Below are 25,338 nucleotides of genomic sequence, written 5' to 3'. Positions count from 1 at the left end.
ACTCCAGTACTGGAAAACAGAGAAAAAGAAGAAAGAGAAGGAGGACCAGGAGGAGGAAGAAGAAGAAACAGAGCAGAAGGATGGAAGTAAATAAGACCAGAAATGAATGACAAATTAAATCTATAACATAAAAACAGTAGAGAAAATTAACCACACTGGCTCTCTTTAATAAAACTGACCAGGGGGCTGGGGATATAGCCTAGTGGCAAGAGTGCCTGCCTCGGATACACGAGGCCCTAGGTTCGATTCCCCAGCACCACATATACAGAAAACAGCCAGAAGCGGCGCTGTGGCTCAAGTGGCAGAGTGCTAGCCTTGAGCGGGAAGAAGCCAGGGATGGTGCTCGGGCACTGAGTCCAAGGCCCACGACTGGCCAAAAAATAAAAAAATAAAAAAATAAAAAAATAAAACTGACCAGGAAAGAAACGCGAGAAGACTCAAATTGTTGAGATAAAAAAAGGAAAAGGCATTATTATTATCAAGATTCAGCATTACCAAGAGCCATACAACTTCCACAGAAAGAAATCGGTGATCTTCCTGAAGAACATAACCAGGTTTTTGACAAATGCTCCCCTTACATTAATGGTGAAAGGCATTGTTTTTGGCGGGGCTGGGGATGCCAGTCCTGGGGCTTGAACTCAGGGACTGGATGCTCTCCCTTAGCTTTGTGTACTCAAGGAGAGTGATCTACCCCTTGAGCCCCAGCTCAACTTTTGGTTTTTTGGTTGCTAACTGGAGGGATGAGTCTCATGAACTTCCCTGCCCAGGAAGCTTTGAGCCTTGATCCTGAGATCTCAGCCTCCTGAGATCAGCCTCCATGAGCCAGCAGTGCCCGGTTGTGATCAAATTTTGAATGCCCAAAAGAAACACTAGCTAACAGTGCTGGTGGTCTTGATCCTGTCATCCCAGAGACTTGACGCCACAGGCTCACTGAGTATCTCAGCATTGTGTTCCATGCTCATCCCTCCATGACTTAATGGTGACATCAGGGGCCACTGAACACGCTACACATACAGAGTGGGTGAAGAGGGGAAATTATGTCTGGTTTCAAATGATTACAGGATGTGCTGATAGCACAATTTGTAAAGAAAAGTGCAGATGTGGCTATTATTCAAGCGTTGACTTACAACTAAACGGAGGGGAAAAAATGTTCTCTGACTCTGCACCCCAAGCCGGTACCACCTGAACAGGTGAATGGTGCCATGACCCAAAACTCAAGAAGTATTTAGGAGGCAATGAGATTTTCTTACTGTGCTTATCCAACAGTCTGTCCAGTAGAGACCATCTCTACTCGGTACCTTCTTGTATTCTGATAGAGCAGAGCCATCTTTTCTTACCATTGGAATTTCTGGCTCTTCTGGACTTCCTTCCTGCACATGTTTTATGGCTCAGAAAGCATGCTGAAATGCAAATCAAGATTTCTTGGCCAGGAAGACAAAGCAGGTTTGCTTCCTGGTATTTATCACAGGCCGCATGGCCTCTTGTTGTTAAGAGAACTTTCTCCAGCTCCCCAGTCTTCTTGGTCTATGGCAATCTGGGTCCTATTATCTCCTCCACAGATGCACTTTCAGTTGTTGCCTTTTTAAGAATCCATTTCCAGATGTTACTGCTTCTCCATTTCTTTTCCAACGCATTTTAGCCTCTCCTTAAATTCAGCATCATGCCCTTCCTTGTCACCCTTCCTGCCCTCTCCTGTCCAAACCAGCAAAGTTCCCGAAAGCTGCTGCAATCCCACGGGATTCCGCTGGTTCTTCTATGCCCCTGGAGAGGGTGCCCAGCTCTGGAGGCGGAAGGAACGGCTGTCTACGGGAGGAGTGCGCTCAGAGCGGCTCCCGGCTGACAGCCAGATGCTGCTAAGGTCTGGCTGACTGTTGTGTACAGTCTCCATAAGGAGGAAGAATGCTCGCGGGGACCCTACGTTTAAACCACAGTTTGTTTTAGAACTTCTTTGGAGGGTTACAAAAGATCATCTTTGTGCAAATATCCAACCAGTAAGCCAGAAACGTTTTTTAAATTGTTGTTGAACAACATAAAATTGTAAAGCAGTCTTGCCTTTCTGCAATACTTCATGCATTTGGCTTTTTTGGGGGGAGGAAGAGCTCTTTCACCTAAATTAATTTTTGAGACAATTGAAGCATGTCTGAAAGTCCTAAATTGTTGTAAGTAAACCATTAACCCTATACACATAAAATGTTTGTAGGATGTATTCCATTCGCGTGTTGCTTATGATCGAATGGCTACATAAGGAGTGAATCCAGTGTTGTCAACATTAACAGCCATGTCGTGAGGTCTATGAGATTGGTCTACTTTCACACACACACCCCAGAATCTTCCAACCTTGGCCTCACAGACCTTTTGGTTGAACACTCAGAAAATATTTGAAGTTGAAAACCACTGGCCGGGAGACATACAATTGGTCTGAGAAAAGAGCATCCTAAATCTATTAGAGAAAGCCAGTACCCACCAACTTCACACAATAGACTCTCAAATTATTTCAAAATCAGTGCAGAATAAAGAATGTTTGTTGATGTTTCTGGATAGGGAAAAAAACAGGTCAAAAAGAAATTTAAACAATCAGAATGCCCTGCAAGTTTTCATAAGAAACACTAGCTTCTAAAGACAGCCACCTTCTCCTCACACTTATACAGAACATTCTCCAGAATAGAGCCTTTGTTACATCATAAACAAATATTAACAAATTTAAGAAGACTGAGCTCATAAAGCAGTATCTTTCCTAAAAGACAGTGGTATGAAACTACAAATGAGCAACAAGAGAAATTAAGGAAAATTCAAGGATGTGGAAATTAATAATCTGCTGTTAAATAATCAAGGCATCAAAAAAGTTTCCAGAAAAATTTAAGAGTATCTTGAATTAAAAATAGAAATACCACATACCAAAAACATAAGGTACAGTCAATGCAATTCTAACAGGAAAATTCATTGCCAAAACAGACCTATATAAAAAAATAAGGAAGATTTTAATAATCTTCCTTCAAGGAACTAAGGAAATAAGAAAAAAGTAAGCTCCATAACAGCAAAAGGAAGACATTATTAATAAAGATCAGGGGAGAATTTGACTTATGGCTTATTGTCAGCTGGTGCCATAACTTTTGGAGCTATAGAGAGGTAGAATATCATGGTGAGGAGTGTATAGTAGAGGCTGCTACCTCTTGACCACCCAACAAGCAGAGAAAGAAGAGGAGGGAAGGAGGGAAAACATTGAAGGCACAGAACTGAAAATCTACCTTCCACAAGGCCCCACCTCTTAAAGGACTTGCTACTGGTAAGTATTGGAAATGTTTGAACACTTACAGTCTGCTGTACAGCTGTTTTGAAAGACAGTCTAGCTACTCCTTAAAAGAGAAAATATACAACCATTACATGACCCAACTATCTGCTCTTAGTTGCATATCTAAGAGGAATGAACATATAGGCTCGTTGTAGCCCCAAGTGGAAATAACCCAAACATTCATCAACTGGTGAATAATATATGACATGTAGAATAGTGTGTAGTGATTAAAAAACCAACGATATATGCCACAATGCTGAAAGATTATGTGGAATAAGCCAGTCAGAAAAAGTAACAAAAGTCAAAACTCTATTTATATAAACTAGTATAATAGGTTAATCTATAGAAACATGATGTAGATTATTGGCTCTAGGACAAGGGGACTTGTAGTGAAATAGGGAATGACTGCTAACGGGATTCTTTCAGAGGTAAATATTATAAAATCAACTGGAGGAGCCGGGTGGTGGTGGTTTACACTTATAATCATAGCTACTCAGAGGCTACAATCTGTGGACCACAGTTCAAAGCCAGCATGGGAAGAAGTCTTTGTGGGACATTTGTCTCCAATCAACCAGCAAAAAGCCAGAAGTAGAAGTGAGCTCAAGTGGTAGAGTGTTAGCCGTAAGCAAAAAAGAAACAACAAAACAAAACAAAACAAGGAAGAGTGTGAGGCCCTGAGTTCAAGCCCTGGTACCATTACAAAAACAACAAGAAATCAACTGTAGCAATGTTTGGTCAACATACCAAAAATTGTTTGGTAGTCTGAATGGTTAACTTGTGTGATATGTGAATCATATCTCAACAAAGATGTTATTTATATTTTTAAAAGATCAGAGCTGAAATAAATACTAGAACAATAACAGAAGAAATCAACAAGACTAAGTTGTGTTTAAAAGATAAATAGAATTGACTATTATTTATTATTGCCATGTTAAAGGTTGCAACTCCATCTTCGCAGCAATCAAGAGATAGAGATGGCTTTGTCGTGGCTTTAACATGGACTAACACAATCTGGTTTTTATCATTAGAAGATGGCTATGGCGTGGAGAATCTACTAGAATGAAGGAAGACTGGAGTTGGACACCGCTCAGGAAATTGCTACAATAACCCAGGTAGAAGAGGATGGATCCCATCAGCCTGAAGAGGGGGAATAAAGAATGAAATGGGCGGCGGGGGGGGGGGGGGCTGGTACAAGGCATAAGGGAAAGATACAACTCGGGGGGTGGGGGGGGTTCCCAGGGCTCATCCTAGACAATGAAGTATACAGTGATATCAATTATTGGGATCAGGAATCTGGAGAATGATAAGATCCAGCCAAGAGGATTTGTCCCATTGAAATCTCTGCAAAACGTTCAGGAAGTTATCAAATAAGCAGTTGGATGTGTGGGTCTCAGAGTTAGGAAAGAGGCCTGAATTGGAGACCGGGATGGAAGGAATACATCAGAGAGAGAGAGAAACAGAGAAGTAGACACAGAGATAAAGACATCCAAGTATGTGTGTATATATGTGCATATATAGTTGTACACACACACACACACACACACACACGAATGGACTGAGTGGACAGCCAACAGAGAGTGTTGCTGTGACCTGCTTTTCTTCCTCAGAACCAAGGAGGGAATCCCAGAGTAGAGCCGGATGAATGAGGAGCAAGAGAGAGGGGAGTGGGTGGACCGGGGGTGGGGGGGGGGGAAGGAGGAAAAGGACGCATGCACGATCCACCCCAAAGCACAAGGTAATTCAGAGAAGAAGTGAGAAGCTCGGGAAGCCGGAAAGCGATGAAAGAGACCCCGAGGAGGCTGGGCTGAGCCCTCCTTCCTGCAGGTCTAATGAAGATGTGGTGTGAAGGTTTCGGCTCCATCCACCGGTCCACTTTCCCTAATCTTAGCTGTAAGCCAGGTGCAAACCGGCATCCCACTTGAGCTGTAGCTAATAACGTGGCATTGGAGCGGTGGGGGGGGGGGGGGGGGCGGGGGTAGAGCTGCAAGGGGATGATTGTCATTATTGAAGACTACACAGAATTTTCAGTACCCCAGCAACCACCAAATCAGGACTTCCAGCCACCCCCTGAGAAGGCCGGGTTTCCTTCCGTGAGGAGGCAAATCTGGAGATCTCTAAAGTCAGCGACAGACAGTAAGAGCAGAAGTCCCCACTGCCCCGCCCGCCCCCCCTCTCCCCGCCATGGGAAGCCCTGCCATGCATCCCACACCCACTTTGGGCTCTGGCAAAACCCCGAGATAGTGCTGTGACTAAGACCCATCTCTCCCTTCCTACTCTTTCCTTGGGAAGTGTCTCAGCTCTCTTCCCTGACAGCTCACCAAACAGTAAAAAAAAAAAAAGAGAGAGAGAGAGAGAGAAATATGCCCGAAAATGGGCCAACTGCAAAATAAAATAAAATAAAATGTTTCACTTTGGCATTTTTTAAAAGGTTCCACTTACTTCCTCAACCCATGGAAGTCTGATTGTTGAACAAACATCATAAAGAGGAGACAGCTCAGCTCCTTTGAAAGACTGCACCAGAAAAAAAGCAACTAATTAAACGGATAAATAACAAGTCATGTTTAAACTCCTGCTGCGGGCCAGGAGCAGAGTAAGAATTCTACCTAGAACCCATATAAAACCTGCACTCACAGATTCTCAAGGAAGACATCAGAAATAACTCCCCGCCTGAAGTGTCTTTCTCGGCTCTTGCCAGAGAACAGAAAAGACAACTCCTTCATGAGGCCAAAATTCCCCTTAGGCCAAAGCTGACAAGGATAGGACAAGCAAGGAAAGTTAGTCTCAATCTCTCTTAGGGATGAAGAAGCAAAACATATTACACAAACATCAGCAAACTGGCTTGAGAGAACGCTTGAAGAGACAAGACTATCCAAGACTGTCCAAGAGGACCATGGGAAATCACAAGAGAGGATGTTCAAATGAGGGGAAAAAAATCGTACTTTAAAAATGATTTTTAAGGGCTGGGGATATGGCCTAGTGGCAAGAGTGCTTGCCTCGTATACATGAGGCCCTGGGTTCAATTCCCCAGCACCACATATACAGAAAACGGCCAGAAGTGGCGCTGTGGCTCAAGTGGCAGAGTGCTAGCCTTGAGCAAAAAGAAGCCAGGGACAGTGCTCAGGCCCTGAGTCCAAGCCCCAGGACTGGCCAAAAAAAAAAAAAAAAAAAAAAAAAAAAGAAAAAAAGAAAAAAGAAAAAAGAAAATATAATGGAATAAGAAAACTACTGTTCAATATCATTAGTCATCAGTAAAACTCAATTTAAAGCCACAACACATACATCACAATGGCTGAACGTAAAAAGACAGTCAGAACTTAAGATAATAAAACAAGAGAAACTATTGGCCAATGACTTTGGAGAAAAGTCTAGAAGTTCCTATCAAAAGCGAGCACATGAATGTCCTATTATCCAAAAATTCCAACTCTAAGTTTATACTCAATGGTGATGCATGTACGTGCACCAAAGATAAATAAATACAAAAATTAAATTCTCATAGCACTCTTATTCATGGAAGGCTCAAACTGGAAACCGCCTAAAACATCCATTAACACTGAAATGGATAAATGGTTGTATGTTTATACTGTGGAGTGCCATACACCCGTTAAAAGGAACTATTGCCATACACAAGAATTCTTAAGGATTATAATATTAAGCAAAAAAGAAGACAGAACAACAAATAAATGAATATATCTTAGGACTGCGTTGATATGAAAAGAAACCTGTGGTGACAGAGTTCAGAACAATTCTTATCTGTGGGAAGTTGTTTTAGTGAGAGGCAGAGAAGAAGGTGGGGGGTGGGGGGGGGCTTTGTTTCTTGATCTAGCATTGGTAACATGGGTGTCTTCACTGGCTACTTCAAGATGAGTTCCAGAAGTAACATCTTCGTGAGAGATAGAAAGCCATGCTAATTACTTGGTGTTGCTCAGGTGAAATGGTTCAACCAAATGAGACCCACAGAGATGGCACTTCAGAATGATTCAGCCTCCTGGTTTCACTGAGTTCCGCAAATGTGCCTAGGACCACGGGAATGCATGGGAATGCAAAGTCAAGAAGAGAAGCTTCCTTTCAGGAAGCTGGTCATGACTGAGCTGAAAGAAAGGTGTAAAAAATAACGCAGAGAGTTGTCATGGCATCGCGCAAATTGTTTTGAGAGTGTGGGCAGGCAAGGGAAAGGAAGCAAGCTGTTCTCGAGGAAACAGTGCCAATCGGGTAAGAGGGTTTCAGAGAAGAGCTGAGTGGGGATGGTAGGTAGGGGGTCGAGGGACGGGTGCATGCGTCATTTAACACTGGCCATCTATACACACACACACACACACACACACACACACACACACACACACACACACACACACCCCCTTGTTTTAGGATAGAAGGTAATTCTTGTGCTTAAGAATGATCATTTATTCTTATTTTTATCCTGGTTTTAGGTTCGTTTTGGTGCTAAGAATCGAACTCAGAGCTTCCTAAACTTGCTACCTCACCCATGTATGTGTTGGTTATTCTCAAGATGGCTCTTCCTTTCTGCGTGGGATGGCCTGGACTGTGTGATCCTTCTGCTTGTGCTTCACCGTGTCGCCGGGGATAGCAAGTGTATCCCACGAAGCCCAGCCACTGTGTTTCCCTGTGGTTGAGATGGAGTCTCACAAAATTCGCTTATCCATTTCTTTTACCTGGCTAGCCTCAAGCAACAATCCTCTGATCTCTGCCTCCCGAGGTGCTAGGATTACAGACCTGAACCACTACACCCGGCCCTGCCCTTTTACTCCTTAGCTCTCATTAACTTGGTGTTAGCTCCACAGACGTATCTGTTAAATACCTAACAATTGAAGTCTTAACCTAGATGCATGTCCAGTGCCAGACAAAAGCTAGCCTGGTCTAAAAAATTAGGCCACGATAATAAAGAGTGTGCACGTTTAGACGGACAGTTATTCTGTCATTTCTTCCCAAACAGATAGCTATCAGAAGACCATGTTGCAAATATAAAAACACCAAGAAGTGGCAAGTGCATGCTATAGAAAGGGGTGATGGCTTTGCATGTGCTCCAGTTTTTATCAGAAGAGAAGTGGAGCTATGGAAAGTGAGTGAGAAGCTCAGACTTGTCCCACTGCTCCCAGCCCCTGAGCAGAGTCTAAGACCAGCCACAGAGAGAGGTCCAACCGGCTGGGAGACCCCAGGAACACAGGAAGGAACGATACAGTTGGGGTAGGGAAACTTCAAGAGAATGTTTTCTAAATCTTTTCGTTCCTTTTATAAAGGTGGGCTTTGAGAAACCTCATTTTGTGAGGTACTTGGTGGAGATCTGGAAAACTGCTCTTAGCATTTTAACATAAATTAAAAAAAATCATTTAAGCCGACTTCTATTCAGCTCTGGCCAACTCCACATTTATTTTTTTGCTGGTCAAGGAAGCTTTGGTTTTGCCAATGAAGGGGAAATGGAGGCATTAGAGCTTGAGCGTATCAGGGGGCGGGGAAAGAAGAACTGAGTGTGGATATTGGATTGAGTTGGTCTGATGGCTGGGATTCCATTTATCTGGGCAAGGAATTACGTCCCCATCACCTCCCCACCGCCCCCAACAAAGCCCTCTTTAAGACCTTCACTGCCAGGGCTGTGCAGCAATCTCCAGTTGCTGCAGGTGTTTCTTAAAAGCTCATTAGCCCTCCCCACAGTTATGAAAATAAAGCAGCTCCAGACCTAATGAGAGCTCCTCGAGCAAGGTGCTCAGTGAGCAGGGCAGAGCCAGGAGGGAGCTTTTTTCCACTGCACCTGTACAGGGGGGGGGGGTGACCCCAGAGGAGCCCGGAAGGTCAGTTCCCCTTTGAATGAGCCACTGATGGAGTGGGGGATGGGAGGCTGGGCAGTGCAGGATGAAACATTACTTGCTAATTCTAAACATGTGTAGCTTGCGCGTTGGTGAGTTGAGATTGGCAAAGGGTGAAACAAAACCTTGCTGGACTGCTTTCCTCAGTGACAGCTATATTGACTTTTCCACTCCCTTTGGAAGTGGGAAATCATTAGTGTGTCCATTTGGAACCTCCATTTTCCTAATTCTGAAATGGCTGAGGGTAGCCATCTCTCGTGTCTGAATATAACACTTGACACCCATGTTTTCAGAGAGAGAGAAGCTCATCCTTTGTGGGCCTCCAAAACATCAGTCTCCCTCGGGCCCCCAGGCAGCCACAGTATGGTGGATCCAAAGACCACAGACGGCTGCACCTCTTCCTTTCCTACTTGGCTTCCTCCCTTTCCCCAAACACAACCAGCAACAGAGTAGAAATGGCACGAGTGACTCTACTCCACCCATTCCCCCCTATTAATAGAACATGGCAGAAGAAACGCTCCATGAAAGGCAAGGCAAGATGGCTCATCTGCAGTGAAAATCTGCTAGGAGTCTGCCCTGTCCAAAGGAGGAAGGGAAGAGGAGACGGAATCCCATCGCATCCTGGAACCTGGGACTCACTTGAACCAGGAAGCTGCCTCACACCCAATGGCTGAATGCGCTGTGGTCCCGGCTATGGGGGAAGCCCCTTGGCCAAGCACAGTGGAGCGTGCTTGTCATTCCCAGGGACACACGAGGAAGAGGATCACAGCTCAGGCCAGGGATGCATAAAGGAAGAATCGGCCTCAAAAATAGCCTATGTAAAACGGGGCTGGAGGCATGGCTCAAGTGGTAGAGCACCTGCCTACCAATCTTGAGGCCCTGGGTTCAAACTCCAGTAGAAACAAGGAAGGAAGGAAGGAAGGAAGGAAGGAAGGAAGGAAGGAAGGAAGGAAGGAAGGAAGGAAGGAAGGAAGGAAGGAAGGAAGGAAGGAAGGAAGGAAGGAAAGAAGGGAAGGAAGGAAGGAAAGAAGGGGACGAGGAGGAAGGAAGGAAGGAAGGAAGGAAGGAAGGAAGGGGACGAGGAGGAAGGAAGGAAGGAAGGAAGGAAAGAAGGGGTCGAGGAGGAAGGAAGGAAGGAAGGAAGGAAGGAAGGAAGGAAGGAAGGAAGGAAGGAAGGAAAGAAGGAAGGAAGGAAGGAAGGAAGGAAGGAAGGGGATGAGGAGGAAGGGGGAGAGAGGGGGAGGGGGAAAGATTAAATAAGCCGAAGAAAAGAATTCATGGGTGAAAAAGTTTCAGAATTAATTAAAACAAAAGTACCTCAGGACGCCCTAGGGACCTTTCAGAACATCGAGCATTAAGTACAAATCTGAAAAAAAAATCAGAAGCGTTGCTCACAAGGAAATGAGAATCAGATCGATACTCATTTCCAACACCAACATCAAGTGCTGAAAGAGCATGGCAGGAAATCAGGGACAAGAAGGAGAAAAAAAAATGCAGAGTAAGTATAACGGAAAGAAATCCAAACATACCATTAATCATAATATTAAGAGATAGCCATGCCCAGATTGCAGAAGTATGAATCGGGTATCAGCTGTCTGGTGATTACAAATCTTTGTAAAAAGGTAATGACACAGGAGGATTTACGAAGAATCACTACAGATCATAACAAAAAGAAAGCTAGAGTGTGGCTATTGGGAAAAAAAATAAAAAAATTTAATTTAAAAATACTTATGTTGTCTCTGACACTGACTTCTTGAAGAATCTACTGGCAATGTAAGCATAGAGCAAATCCTGCATTTGGACAGAGAGTATAAAAGACCCTCATAGTAGGTGAACTAAGTGTCAACTCAGGAAGAGATGTAGAGAGGGATGGAGGTAGGGAGGGACACAGAGGAGGAGGGAGGAAGAGGGAGGGAAAGGGAGGGAGAGGAAGGGAGGGGAAAATACGAAATAAATTAATGAAGATGAAAGTTGAAAACAATAATAAGTAGATAATCGATAAAATGATAAGCTAACTCCTTGGTAAGAATTTCTTTTTTAAAGTAATTAAATAAACAGACGCCATTTAATGTGACCCAGATAAAAGAGAGAGGCCTCAGCCAACATTTGAACTGAGAGAAAACGGCAGGAGCGTTGTTAAGTTATAAGTAGATCAAATACAAGTTTATACCAAATTTTGAAAATTCGATGCAGTAGATGATTTAGTAGGAAAAACTGAGCAATCAAAACTAACTCCAAAAGGGTCTGAGGCTCTGTGAAGACCAAATAACCATTAAAAACAAAACAACATCAACAAAAAGCCATAGAAATCTCACGCAGCCCACAATGCCCACATAACATGGGCAGGCAAGAGCAGACAACCCCTGTATCACTTAATCTGTTTCAGAATATAGAAAAAGGTGGAAAGTTTTCCGTCCTCCCACAAATGTAACACCAAATCACAACCAGATAAAAATAGAAAGGAAGAAACACACATATACCAACAAAACCCCAAAGTCAAACGGAGTCCAACATCCCCTCCAAGAAATACTGAGAAATTTAGTCCTGTAGGGTATTAAGATAATTAGGTCATGAAGTAGTTTTTTTTCACAGAAAAGCTAGGATAGGTTTGTTGAAACCTGTCTTCTAGTGCCATTAAGAGCCTCTAGGAGAAAAATTAGTTTATATGAAAATGCACTTGATAAAATTTAACAACGATTTTTGATAAGGGAAGTTTTTCCTTGAGAAACTTGACTGAAATTATGAGCAGAAACTTGCATGATGCTTTCAATGGATGACAAAGACTTCCAGTTAAAGTTTAAAACAAGAGAAGGCCACGGCTACTCCTGGACTTCCTGAGTATGAAGAGCTACATTAAAGCAAAGTCCTCCCCCAATAAATCAACAGAGAAGGAGATGGTGCACACCTATTGTCCCAGCTCTTGGGAGGCTGACAGAGGAGGATTTTAAGTTCAAGGCTAGACTGGGCTACACAGCAAGACCATGTCAACACAATGGAAGTAAAAAGGAAAGGAGAGAGGAAGGGGTTTGGGAGGGGAGGGGAAGGGTATATCCCACAAGAGAGAAGGGGAGAGAGAGAAAGGAGAGGAGAGGGGAAAGGAGGGGAAGGAGAAGGGAGGGGAGGGGGAGAGGAAGGGAGAGGGGAGCCAGGGAAATGGGAAGGGCGTGGATGGAAGGGAAGGGAAGGGAAGGAAGGAGAGAGAAGAGAAGGAGGAAATTCAAAAAGCCCCCTTCCCCTCCCAAGCTGAGCTCACTGGCAACTCTTAGTCTAAGCTATATGGAAGACGGCATGAGGAGGACTGCAGTTCTAGGCCAACCCAGGCAGAGAAGTCTGCAAGCGTCCACCCATTTCCACGGAAGGCAGGTAGATGCAGAGACACACAGGCTGTACCCAGCAACGACAGGAAGCTGAAAACGGATGCACATCCCGTCAGGAAGTAAGATTCCACTTCGAATTCATTACCACAACAAACAAAGCTCAAAGGCGGAGTAACGTGCCCACAAGCATGGGGCCCTTAGTTCAAACCCAAGTACTGCCCAAACAGGAAGAAAACAAAGGAAATTCTGACACGTAGGACAGCATGGAAGACTCTGGAAGACAGGAAGGTAACTGAAATATGCCTGTCGCAAAGGAATACATACATTATTATTTATTCAATTTTGCTGCGCTACCCTGTCTCAAAGGAAATATTGGAAGTTCGTATAGAATCATTGTTTAGATAATCTGATATATTCATTTTGTACTTCCTCACCACACATGGATGAATGAGAACCATAGTCACTATTTTCATCATCACGATCACTGTCTAACTACCTAGGAAATCAAGTGTACGTTTCATGTAAGATCACTTGTCGTTGTGTTTGCGCAAGTAGGACAAGCGCGATCGATGGGAACCCACAGAGAAGTTCGAGCTCATAACTGCTCGACTTCACCCCCATTTGGTGTAATCCGCCCGTGTTTGGTACACGTTGCCAGACTCACCTAAACTCAACTTTCCCTTCCTTGACTTCCCACAGACTCTCCCCGCCCACACACCTCCACTTCCCACACCGCCAAAGATTCCAAGAGAGCGGCAGGAAAACCACCCAAGACAAGAAACATGGAGACTCGGTTCCATGTTCACAAGCCAGGAAACGAAAGCCCAGTGGGTTCCAGCCCTCCCGCTTCACCTTGGAGGCAAAGGTGGAGGGAGGCGTGGGAGGAACTCCTCCAAGCCAGATACCCAGCCTGGCCACACAGGACGCCGCCAGCGAGCAGCGGCAGAGAGAAGGAACACTACCAGAAAAGCTCCGCTTTGTTCTTGTTCGGCACAGCCCATCAGGAAACTGTTGATAATGTGAAATGTTATTACTGCAAATGTTGGCCCTGGCAAGTGTACTCCAGGGTCTGACGATCGGTGACTGTTCACAACATAAAATCATTTTAAAAGCCTGTAAGGAAAGCCAAGTACAAACCACAAATCAGAAAACCACCAAGGCAGGCTGGTCGGGCTGCCAGAGTTTAATGTGATCTAATGGGAGGACAAGAAGATGTGCGAATTTGCCTTTACGATGCTCCATGTCACATCTGGCACTGCAGACGGGTTGGGTCCAACTTCTCCATCCTTGAGCAAACATGTGAAGTCATGTTTCACTCTCTCTTCAGTTTTAATTCTGTCCACCAGTGGTAGAGCTCCTCCTGTCTGTCCAACTCATTAGAAGCATGTCATCTGTTTTGGATGGTAATAGATTTGCTTAGTATCAATTCAGACGAGATGGAGGTAGGCAGGTGGGGAGGGAGCCAGGAAAACGGGATGACGCTGTGGGGTGGCAGCCAATCAGCTGGACTGAGCTCTCTTCCCCCTGGGGAGTCCTCTGTGTCAGGGAGGACAGTGCCCAGGAATCACTGAAGCAGCGCTCTTCACACGCAGAAATTCAGCCCAGGAAGAGTCATAGCTCACACCAAATAGGACTGGGACTCGGGTAGAGCTCTCTCGATCCTCATTCACTTGTACAAAAGGAACGAGAACAGGAAGGGAGAGAAGCAAAGAAAGAGGGAAAAGAGAAAGAGGGCATGGGAAAGTGGGGGGAAGGGAAGGGAACGAAAGGAAGGGGTAATAGAAACTGTGCACATGGTAAATTCACAACTGAAGACCCTATAGAATAAATGTGGTCAATCAGAAAAACCTGTTAAGGGCATATAAATAACTGAAAAGAAATATTATATTCTGTGGAACTTCCATTTCTGATGCCAGTACATGGGACTAATAATCCAATCTCTTTTCCTCTGCTTACAGAACATATTCCTAACAATGTCAAACTCTTACAAAGTTGACCCAAGGAAGAAATGTAAGCCCCACTGAGTCAAGTATCTTAAAGCCATCGTGTGCCAAGTTGAAATGTAGTACATCTCGGGTTCAGGAAGACATGGTTTGAACTTTTAGTTCTGTTGAGTTTTGAGCTAAACATGAAGACAAGAGGGCTCCCCAAGGAACCTCATTTAGGGTATTAGTGCTTCTAGAAGAAGGCTGAAAGCCACTGATGTTGGGGGCATTGGTGCTGATAGGGACCGTATCAGATTCAGGTAGGATGAGCTGCTGTAACAAATAGACAAGGCATGCAATGGTCCACATAATAGAAGCTCAGTTATTGTTTCAGTAACAGAGAAGCAGGACAATTCAAGTCATCCAGTCACTCACATAAGTGAAGTGCTGCCCATTTTTATTTATGGTCAGTGTTTGCATCATAGAGAAGTATCCTTACAAGTTTTTTGTATGGGTCCAGACTAGCAGCAGCATAGACAATTGAAGCTCACCGTATGTTGATTGAAACTGAGTCTCAGAGCCGTACCTGATCATCAGGGAAGCCCAGAAATATAACCTGGTTGGGGTTGAAAATGAGGAAAACGAGCTACCAAAAATGACAAAAATGACCCTTCACCTTTTCCAGTGGGGCTAAGGATGTCAATAAACTGATAAAATGGAGTCTCGTTCAGAATTTACAGGGAAAGAGAAATGGTGTGTGTGTGTGTGTGTGTGTGTGTGTGTGTGTGTGTGTGTGTGAAAGAGAGAGAAAGAGAGACAGAGAGGGAAGGAGAGAGAGAGGAGAAAGAAACAGAGAGAGAAAGAAAGAAAAAAGAAAGAACCTTCAATGATTAAAAATATTTTAATACATAAGATGTAAAATTTAGGTCAATTTTGAAAAAAAAATCAAGAATAAAGATTGCAAACTGTACTCCCCCCAAAAGAAGGAACATTTCGTGATTTCTTTTTTAAAATCAAGAGAGGGGACAAAGAGACGAAGATAGGGAACGGATTTTAATGAGCTTCCCTGTTCACCTTGATTAAATCAGAATCTTGCAGAAAGTAACCTAGAGCAACTTCAGGAATGGGAAGTTCAAGTTCAGCTAATGAAGGAACAAAGAGTTTAATTTTAGCTGAAGGGTCGCTCCGTTTCTGTGTCAGTTTCGCACTCCATTAGATCCCAGGAACAATGGCCTTCGACTCTCCCACTGGGAATCTTTCACTGGAGCCCTGGGTACCATTGTTGATTTTATCCTAAAGGGCTTGGGAACACATTTTACAAACATGAAACTAGAGAACAAATAAGTGTGAGAAACATCCCATGAAAAAAGAGTGAGGGAAAGAGCTCACACGCCGTCCAAGCCCCACTGGACTGCTTTTAAAATGATGTAGGTAGATGTGTTTCTGGTTGGTGAGTTTAGCCAGATAAGGGCTTGAAAATGATACTTATTCGTCCCTTCCCTTACATGTGAAAAATAACCACAGTTTCTTCAAGAAGTTTGTCTGCTGCTTTACCAACCACTAGACTCATCTTCTCATACCATCAAATATATTATTTTCAGCCTGGGACTCAGAGATGCTTTCTTTGGACCAATCAACATTGGCTTCATCCATGGAAATTCTCCTTCTTAGGGTCACCCACACTGCAAGCGAGAGCGTGAAATTCCCTGACACCTGCAAGCCATTTTTCCTCTTCTCGCTGTGCTTGGCATTCAAGGGGATTTGGTATCGCTGAGCCTGGAATCAGAACCAGATCGCCAGGGCTCTACCTGGCAAATGAATGCTACTTCAGAGTCTCTTCAAAATTGTCATGTTCCTTTTCAATCAAAACGAGAGAACAAATCACACGACAACTCCACCATGGATCCTGCACATGACAAAAATATAAATGGGAACATGATTTCTCCACCTTCCCAGACACGCATAACACATTTTGTACTGAAATAAACAACTTGAAAATAGACGTATTCTATTCACAAACGGCATGTGAATGGAACAGTTGCTCACGAGACAAGGAAAGGAGAGAAATCCCATTCCTGGGTAGAAGGCTGCCAAAAGTGGATATTAAAACCCCCAGCTCATTTGCAGTTTAAGTCAAGAAATAAAATTAATCTTCTACAAATCCTACCCCTAAGTCAAAAGATGAAAATCATTTAGCTTTGTATACAAATCTTTCCAACTAACCCTATGAATAATTCAGCCTAAGAAAGCCTGAATTATTATCTATTATTATTATTATCTAGCCTGAATTCACTCTATGTAACCGAGAATTTTCCTGGTATCTCAGGGGAGTTCCAAGATTGATTTTCTCAAGACAAATAATGGTTTTGACAGACTCAAATTATACCACTGAATATAAAGATGAAAGCAGACTTGCAATCTATTTAGTCTTCCAACATTTAACAACTATGAGCCTGCTATATTCAGTACAAAGCTATGTTTAGCCAGTCATCTATTGAGTGCATAGTGGTTGAGGACCTACTATGTGTTCAGTACTGTGCTGGGAGTTGAGGTGCAAGCCAAACCAAAATGGCGCTCTTCTCCAGCATGCTTTCTAATGGCAGGCTCGTCAATGACAAGCGATTGTCATCTCAAATTGACAGCTCAGGTCAGAAATGGTCTCGTTATCACTGCTGTGAGCATGACACAATGCACAGATATACTTCTCTCAAGGCTAAACCATGGACAGGGTTGCAAAAGGGAAAAAAAATGCTCCAATCACTTTTCTTAGTAATATATAATCATGTGGAGTGCGTGTGAGCTGTTTTGGGTTGTTTTGGTTTTGTTATTGTTTTCTTCTGTCTTCTCTCCTTGCAATCACGCTATGGGTGGGTTGGAGTAGATTTAATGTCACGAAGCCCAGGACTCTAACTTCCATTTAGAACCTTTTGCACAAAGCTGATCCAGACTCATCATCATCAGAATCATCAAAAAGGCTTGTGATGCCTACATCACCAGTTCTACTTGTACTCTCTGCAGACCATGTATTACTACCACCCAAATGGCAGCCGCACAGAGAACATATCTCAATATGCAGTTGTGCATATTAAATAACGAATGGATTAGGTATTTGAGAAATTGAACACAGGCTGGCAGATGAAGATGGGCTGGGACTTTATGAAAATGTAATACACTTCTAATAAAACTTTTGCACAAACTTGCACATCTGTAGACAGATGGGAGGCATTATAAAACACAGGTCATTGTTCCAGCAAACTCTGACACCCTACTTGCTGCCCCTGGGCCAAGGTTGAGTAAAAAGGCCCCAGTGAGTTTTCCTTCTCTGTCAGCATTCAGAGGAATTGTTTTTTAATCTCTCTAAGATGAGCCATTAAAACAGACAGCCTTTGACCCACACCCATGAAAACGATGAGCAAAATACCTCAAATCTTTGACCCAGGACAAAAGGCCTCACTATGTGTATTTGTTTGTTTTATGAAAACATAATATTCCCATGAACACATTTTGGTTTTTTTCCAGAAGATTTTTGTCTCTGACAAACACATTAGATGGTGATGTCTGAGGTGTGTTCTTCAATGTCACACTGGGGAGCCATTTCAGAAGGGGTCAACCAGCTAGACAAACCACAAAACAAGATGAGAGATAGGTCTGGAATTTTTTTTAAAGGCTACATTTCACCATACTGTGAATAATATGAAAGTAATACTTTGAAATTCCCATTTGAAAGCGATTGAGGATGTATGCATGGGTGTGGGTGTGTATAAATTTTATTGGATTCCGGAGTAACATTAGAATTTCCTCTTTCCTTCTATTGAGCATTCTTCAACTTGATATTCTGGAATTTCTTCTCTGGATGGGAATTCTACCTCCTGGGATTGCCGGTGCTTAAGGTGAACGAGGCTGGGCGCCCAAGGTGGGAGGAGAGAGGGAGGAAAGATGCCAGCAGCCTCTGAGTGAAGAATCATTGGAGAGAAGTGGGTGGTCCATCTGAAGAGATGGCATGGGTATTTCCATCAGCTAGGGGTCCAGCTGTACCTGAACTCAGCCCTCAGCCATGTTTCTCATATGACCTGGAGGATATTCTCCATTGGCTTTAGTCCTCAATGTTCTCATCTATAGAAACCCAAACTGTACCCACCTCCTAAAATCGTTACAAGATTTAAATGCATGATGAACAAGATAACGCACATAGAAGAGTGCCCAACACATAGTTAGTATTCAACAAATGTTAGGAAATGCTAGTTATGCTTGCGTTTCAGACCATGGTACAAAAAGTACCAAGGAAAAGCTTTATTGTTTGACTACTGGTATCCAGAGTTGTAGCAGTAATGCCAGGAGAAACCTAAGGTCTCAGAATGGTTAGTAAAGCTGTAGGAAGTGGCTTTAAAATACTTCATTAGGTGCTAGATCAAGGCATGTATTACACTTGGTTAGTCTCTTAGTATGAGTTGGCTCATCAGTACCAAAGAGCTGCTAAAGAACGTGTCAATTCTCCCCGTACAGGATCCAGAGAACAAGAGATGCAAAATGGAGCCTGTCCATCAGATGTAGAGGGCTGAGAGATTATTCTCCCTAGATTTCATATCCAAAGGTTTTTATATATGGGAAGAATGACTTTGTCTTTGTTATATGATATTTTATTATAAGATTTTTTTCTTAAGGGCCAGGGCCTAATGGCACCTGCTTGTAATCCCAGTGGACATGGGACATAGAGGGAGGAAAATCAAGATCTGAAGCCAGCCCCAAAGCAAAAAAGTAGTAGACCCTACCTGAAAAAGAATTAAAAGCAAAAAGAACTAGAAGTGTAACTTGAGAGATTGAATACTTGCCTAACAAGCATGAGTCCTTGAGTTTAAACCACTGTAAATAGCCTTTCCTGATATACCAGCTTATAGAGAATATTATAATAAGCACTGGCATACTTGTCTTAGCCAGCACGATGAGAAGGGCTGTCATGCTGAATAAGTGCAGAAAGTGTTCCTGGAATGAAAACCCTAGCCTTGAACCCAGATACCAAAACCTCCAGTATTTTTTACCACTGATGTACAGTCTGAATTTGGTGTTCATTATCCCCAGCCTGATTTATACCATTTTCCTATCTACTTATTTACATAGATTCTCCATGCCTTATTTTTATACATCTCCCTGCAACTTGCTTTTTATAAAGTCAGCCTTGTGCTTCTCTGATCTATTTTGTTGACATTTATAGCCCTAGTTCATTTATTTTTAGCTGCTAAATAATATTTCATTATATAGATAAACCAGTTTATTCATCCCGCTTTGGACAAACAGTGTTTTGTTTTTTTTTCTTTCTACTTTATTTTCAGTTGAGAAGTCCTTATCAAATGGAAGTATCAACCAGCTGTCTGTTGCGTACACACTACAGGGCGATAGGGCATAAAAAGACAGGGGTGATTCAGTCATGTTCACTGCATCAGAGAACATAAAAAAGAAAACGGCAAGCTCCACATTGTCACTTCTTAGCTGAGTGCACGATCAGAAGACTCTCAGTGGCTCTAGACATTTTCACACGCATAACCGTTCCCTATCCGTCTGGGTTAGTTCTTGGGGAACGCAATCTCTTCTAGCTAGTTCAGCAGGAAGGCACTTATTAGAAGTCATCTACGGCTTTAGAATTGAGAGGACTGGACCTTCTAGATTACGCTTTGAGGAACAATTCTCCAAAACCACAGGGCTGGGCCCACCAGGGGCTGCTGCCTGCCTACCTGATGACCAGAAAGCTGCTGGACCCGGAGCCAGAACGACAGCGATCCATTCACCTACGTCACTGAACGTGCGCTCGCTCTGCCCCCCATCTCCCCATTTCCCCTTGCTCCTCGAGCCACTTCCCCGTTCTGTTCCTATATATTTGGCTGTTTGCTTTTCAGATTCTACCCATACATGAGGTCATACACTAATTTTCCTTCTGGGTCTTTCTTTCTTCACTTAGCATAATGCCCTCTAGGTTCCTCTCTTTTCGTGTGTGTGTGTGTGTGTGTGTGTGTGTGTGTGTCTGTGTGTGTGTGTCTGTGTGTGTGTGTCCATGTCTGTGTCTGTGTGTGCATGACTATTTCTTTATCTGTGCAAGACACCATCTCAGTCATGGTGACCCAAGACGGTCACTCCTGCTACAGCAGAAGCACAATGACTGGAAGCATTGGGCCCATCTGTCATGTCCGCGACGTGGGACCTTCTAATAGGAGGATCACAATCCAGGCCAGACATAAAGATGTTGTCTTGAATCTAAATGACATAGAGAAGAGGCCGATGGAGTGGCTAAAATCACAGAGTGCCAGTCCAGCGAGCCCAAGGCCCCGAGTTCAACCTCTGCTAAAAGAGAGAAAATATGACGAAGAAAACCAATAAGAAATGAGTTAAAAAGCCCTACTAAAACTTGGTTGTATTTGTTTGCCTGCCAGGAACTTGAACTTCTTGTAGCAAGAAACTAATCTTACCTGCTAGGAATAGGGATGTCCAGCGTGTCTGCACAAAGCCCAGCTACACGCGATGCTGCCTTCCACCTGCTCCCGCTGAAGCACTGACCAGGATGAAGACGGGAAGGAAAAATGGTGTGTGACTGGCTTTTGTTCTCTATTGCCTTGTTTTACTTCCTCCAGCCATTTATAAGCTTGCAAGATTCCATGTGGAATGAGAGGAAAAAAAGGGACCTCATCAATTCCACTCACTTTTCATCCCTAAAGCTATCAAGCCCTGGGAACACTGGGCGTGGGGGGGGGGGGGGGACGGGGTGGAAAGCAGGGCTAGCGTCTGCCTCCTCAGCTCACCTGTCCCCAGCAACCTGGGCCATTTCCTGGACTAGTGTGAAGAGAGCAGAGGCTCAGCACTGCAGGGAGAACGGTCTGCCCCGTAGAGCAGCAACTAAATGGCCAGTTGCTGTCCATTAGCCATTTCCTAGGCCTTTCCTGATGTGTGGGACAGAGACTCAACCCTCATTCTTGAACAGGCAACTGCTAGCTGATGTGTGTCTTTGTGCCAAATACAAAAATGTACACCCTCTAAGTAGGAAAATTAGAAAAGGTACCCCCCCCCACCAACCACCAATGATACACTTCTTTAAATGTGCCATACATTGGGAGAGCACAATGCTTACAGAAAGCAGCTTTATGGCAAGAAAAAAAAAATGCACTCATTCACTTGTAGCAAATGTAGCCCCCAGCCAGGGTTTTGGCTTTGGCAAGTGCGACGTGGCTTTGAATACAGCCCCTCCCCACACACACACTCAGCTCTCAGACTAGTGCACAAAAACACAATTATGAGTGACAGCCCTGCATTTGACATTAAGCATGGGATGCAAAAAATATCAAGTAAAATGTATCCCAATGTATATTTCCCCCCAATAAATTTCATTCTCTGCTTCTGCAGGCCAGCGTCGACGGGTTTAATTAAACTCCACGCTGACGTGAGCCAGCCACTTGCACCCATTCTCTATTGAGAAAGGAGCCTGAGGTAACGCTGTGGTTGGAGCACAATAAGACCTTTCTCTTCTCTGTAAGCAATATGTCAGGTGTGGGGCCCGCCAATGCACTTACAGACTTCCTTCATGCAGACCGGAGCTGAGCTGATGGGCTGACGCTTGAGGGGTTTGCTCTTGCTCGCTCTCTCTCTCTCTCTCTCTCTCTCTCTCTCTCTCTCTCTCTCTCTCTCTCTCTCTCTCTCTCTCTCTCTCTCTCTCTCTCTCTCTGTCTCTCTCTCTCCCTTTCTCTCCTCCTCCTCTCCCCTCCCCTCTTCTCTAGTTGTACATTCTCTTCTCTTTTCTTACTAGATCCCCCACCTTCCGATCTTTATCTTTTCTTGAAAATTGCCAAGAACACTGGAAAAGGGTTGGCGAATGTTCCTCCCGACACCTGCTTCAACAGCCACGTGGGGGCCCGGTGAACGCCTCAGGAACGCCTCAGGCTCTCGGGCAAGGCTGCTTGTGCTGTCAGAAAGAAGCAGTTCTGTTTACTTTTGGGAAAAGCCAATGCCCAAAGCATTGCAACAGTCTTAACTGTGATGTGGGAGCTAGCTTTTCATGACTGCACAGTTTCCATTCTGTGTGTGTGTGTGTGTGTGTGTGTGTTCACTAGTGACTTGATGTTCAAAGGTACCGAGTGACAATAGAAGCAGCCATGAATTGTGGAGAACTACCTCATCAGAAGTCATACTAAGTACATGAAATGGAAAACGAAAATAAAAATTTGTTTTAAATGTTGCTGGGCTTCAAGATAATTCAGTATAATGTGAAAGTTTACCTTTCACATAACATTTTTAATTGCTTAAAAGGAAATTCATGTCTTCACCTAACAGAAAATCAATGTGGCTCCTCGTAACAATCAAACTAAGTTTATAAGTCTTTAAATAAAACACAACTTTTCAATGCATCAAGATCCTCCTACGGTTTTACTCTTTGCCACTTGATTTCGGTGTGAAGATAGTAACAGGATGTTTTCACTTTAAGCAATGAGAATGCAAACCTATTCAATAACAGGAAAAAAGAAATTATGGTAAACCAGACAAGAAGGTAGACATTTCTAATTTCAGCACTCTGGAGACTGAGGCAGGAGGATTGTGAGTTCAAGGCCCGTCTGGACCACGTAGTGAAACCCTGTCTTTAGAGCCAACACAAGGGATTATTGCAGGTACTAAGAGACACTAAGCAAGGACAGTTGTAGGATTGGACAAGTCAGTGGCCAAGGATGCTATGAATGCCATCCTTCTTTTTGTCTTTAGCTTCAAGCTGGTTCTAGAAGTCATATCCTAATAAGATACAGAAAGGAGCTTTCTCTTCTATGTCTCTCTGTTAAGGCCAAAGGAAACTCATGCTAGGAGGTCCCCTGACATCTCATTCCCCCCAGCCAAGAGGAGTGGAGTCACCTGTGCCAAACTGCCCTACTGTCGGAGCTGGGCAGCCACAGGGCTCTCCTGACCACAGGGCTCTCCTGCCCATGGGTCTCCCCTGCACGAGGCCGAGGCTGCCACAAAACTAGGTTTGTGGACCAAAAAAAGAGGAAATGGATGGCAAATGAAGAACCATGATTCTCTCAGAGTACGACATCCACTGTGCTTTTAGAAATCTCAGTAAAACTCACCAAATGACTAGTGATTGAAAAGCTCTCCTTTCTCAAGAAACCAAGCAATTTCTTCATAGTTTTAAAACCTTAACAAATTCCTATGCATTCTCACGGATGCGCTGATTTGTATAATTATATTGTTATTTCTTATTTTCATTCAGTAACAATCAGTTGTTGTTATAATTATATTTACTATTTTGATATTAATATCAAGACAAATTCCTCATAAATTTTTGAGGGCTTCTTTTTTTTTTTGAGAGGGTTACAGTTACATACATAAGGTAGTGAGTACATTTCTTGTCAAACATGTTACCTTCTCCCTCATTTTTCCTCCCATCTTCCCTCCTCCTCAACCCCCCCTTCAGTTGTACAGTTGGTTTACTACATATTGTCTTGTAAGTATTGCTGTTGCACTGGTTTGCCTTTTACCCTTTGTCTCACCATTTTGATGTTTCCCTTCTCTTTCCAGATTCAGACACACATATATACAATACCACTGCTGCATACTCTTACATGTTTGAAGAAAGCTAAGCAGAGTTATGGTTAATACAAAGATTTACTGAAAGGCTTCTCAAAAGATAAGGGAAATATTCCCAGCTTAGTGTTATCTGTTCTTTCTCCTGATCTCATTGCTACTGATTCTCATATATGTGGATTCCCTGTAAGTCATCTCCATGTTTTTCTAAGTAACCTGACACCTTGCTAATCCAAGTACATAGGTCTTGAACCAACAGCTTCATTTTATATATATATACATGCATTATATATTATATATTATGTATATATAATGCATGACAATATGCACTGCATATATATAAAATAAGAAATCTTGACCAGGTTGCTGAGTAAGAGCAACTCGACCCACAGTGATGTGCAACTGGTATGGTTCGAAACACGAAGAACCAAGTGAATGTAAAAGGCTTAGCGAACAAAATTCCTGCTCGTCTCTTATCTCATTGCACTAAAGCAAATATGGAGATTCTGCTTAAACCCATGGGCTCAGACATGTGAGAGATAATGTCTGAATTCTTCTGATGACATTAAAACAGTCTGGACATTTATATGAGGGCTTAGTCATACATGGTGGAGAAAGTAAAGATCAAATGTGCTTGGAGACCTTGAGATAAACACTGGCACCGTTTCTTCCAACTATGGACTCAGACGACATGCAGGCCCGTGTGTAGCTGGGATCCGATACCTCACGTTAAGCTTCGTGAGCGATAATGCGGCTACAGTTACGGGCTGAAATCCATTCCTATGGGTTGGTCGTCTGGACAAGTACAGTATGTTCGGAGGCTTATCTACCCCACATGTAGCACACTCCCCCTCTTGGCATTTTTCTCATTTCCTCGAAAAGCCTTTTCTAGAGAACCTTCAGATCAGGAGCCAAAGAAAATCCAGCTCCCTTTGCCCTGCTCCCCTTGGCACTGGCAGTGACGGGGGGCTTTCGCCCCCTTCCCTCCCACGGGAACTCGGGTGCACTTCCCTCACTATCCAAGTCTCCCCAGGTCTCACGTGGAAGCAGCGCTGGGCTAGTCTAGACTAAGTTTGCAGGCTGCTGCTTCATCTTTATGGGCAGTTGTATTATCCTTTTGCTTATCAAAGAAAATTAGAGCCAAAGATTTATAAAAAGTACAGTGAAATCTACAGAAGTGAGATCTACCAGCACTTAGCACCCAGCACCATGGTTGCCTCCTTTCTCTGCCCTTTATCAGCTTGTTGTCTTACATCCAAGTCTCTGGCAGCATTTCATCGTTTGGCTTCCCACATTCAGCCCAGTCGCCCACCGCCTTTCCTCTGGACAAATGTTCTGGCCTCCTGCTTTACAGACAATAGAAAGCTTCCAGGAGAAAGCTCTGAGCTTCTGAGCTCCCAGTTTCTACCAACTCCGAGTCTTCCCTCCTCTCCGCAGTCCTG

The sequence above is a fragment of the Perognathus longimembris genome, chromosome 24 (genome assembly GCF_023159225.1).
Source record: "Perognathus longimembris pacificus isolate PPM17 chromosome 24, ASM2315922v1, whole genome shotgun sequence".
In the NCBI taxonomy this organism is placed as follows: Eukaryota; Metazoa; Chordata; class Mammalia; order Rodentia; family Heteromyidae; genus Perognathus; species Perognathus longimembris.
Note: the sequence above shows the minus strand (reverse complement) of the source record.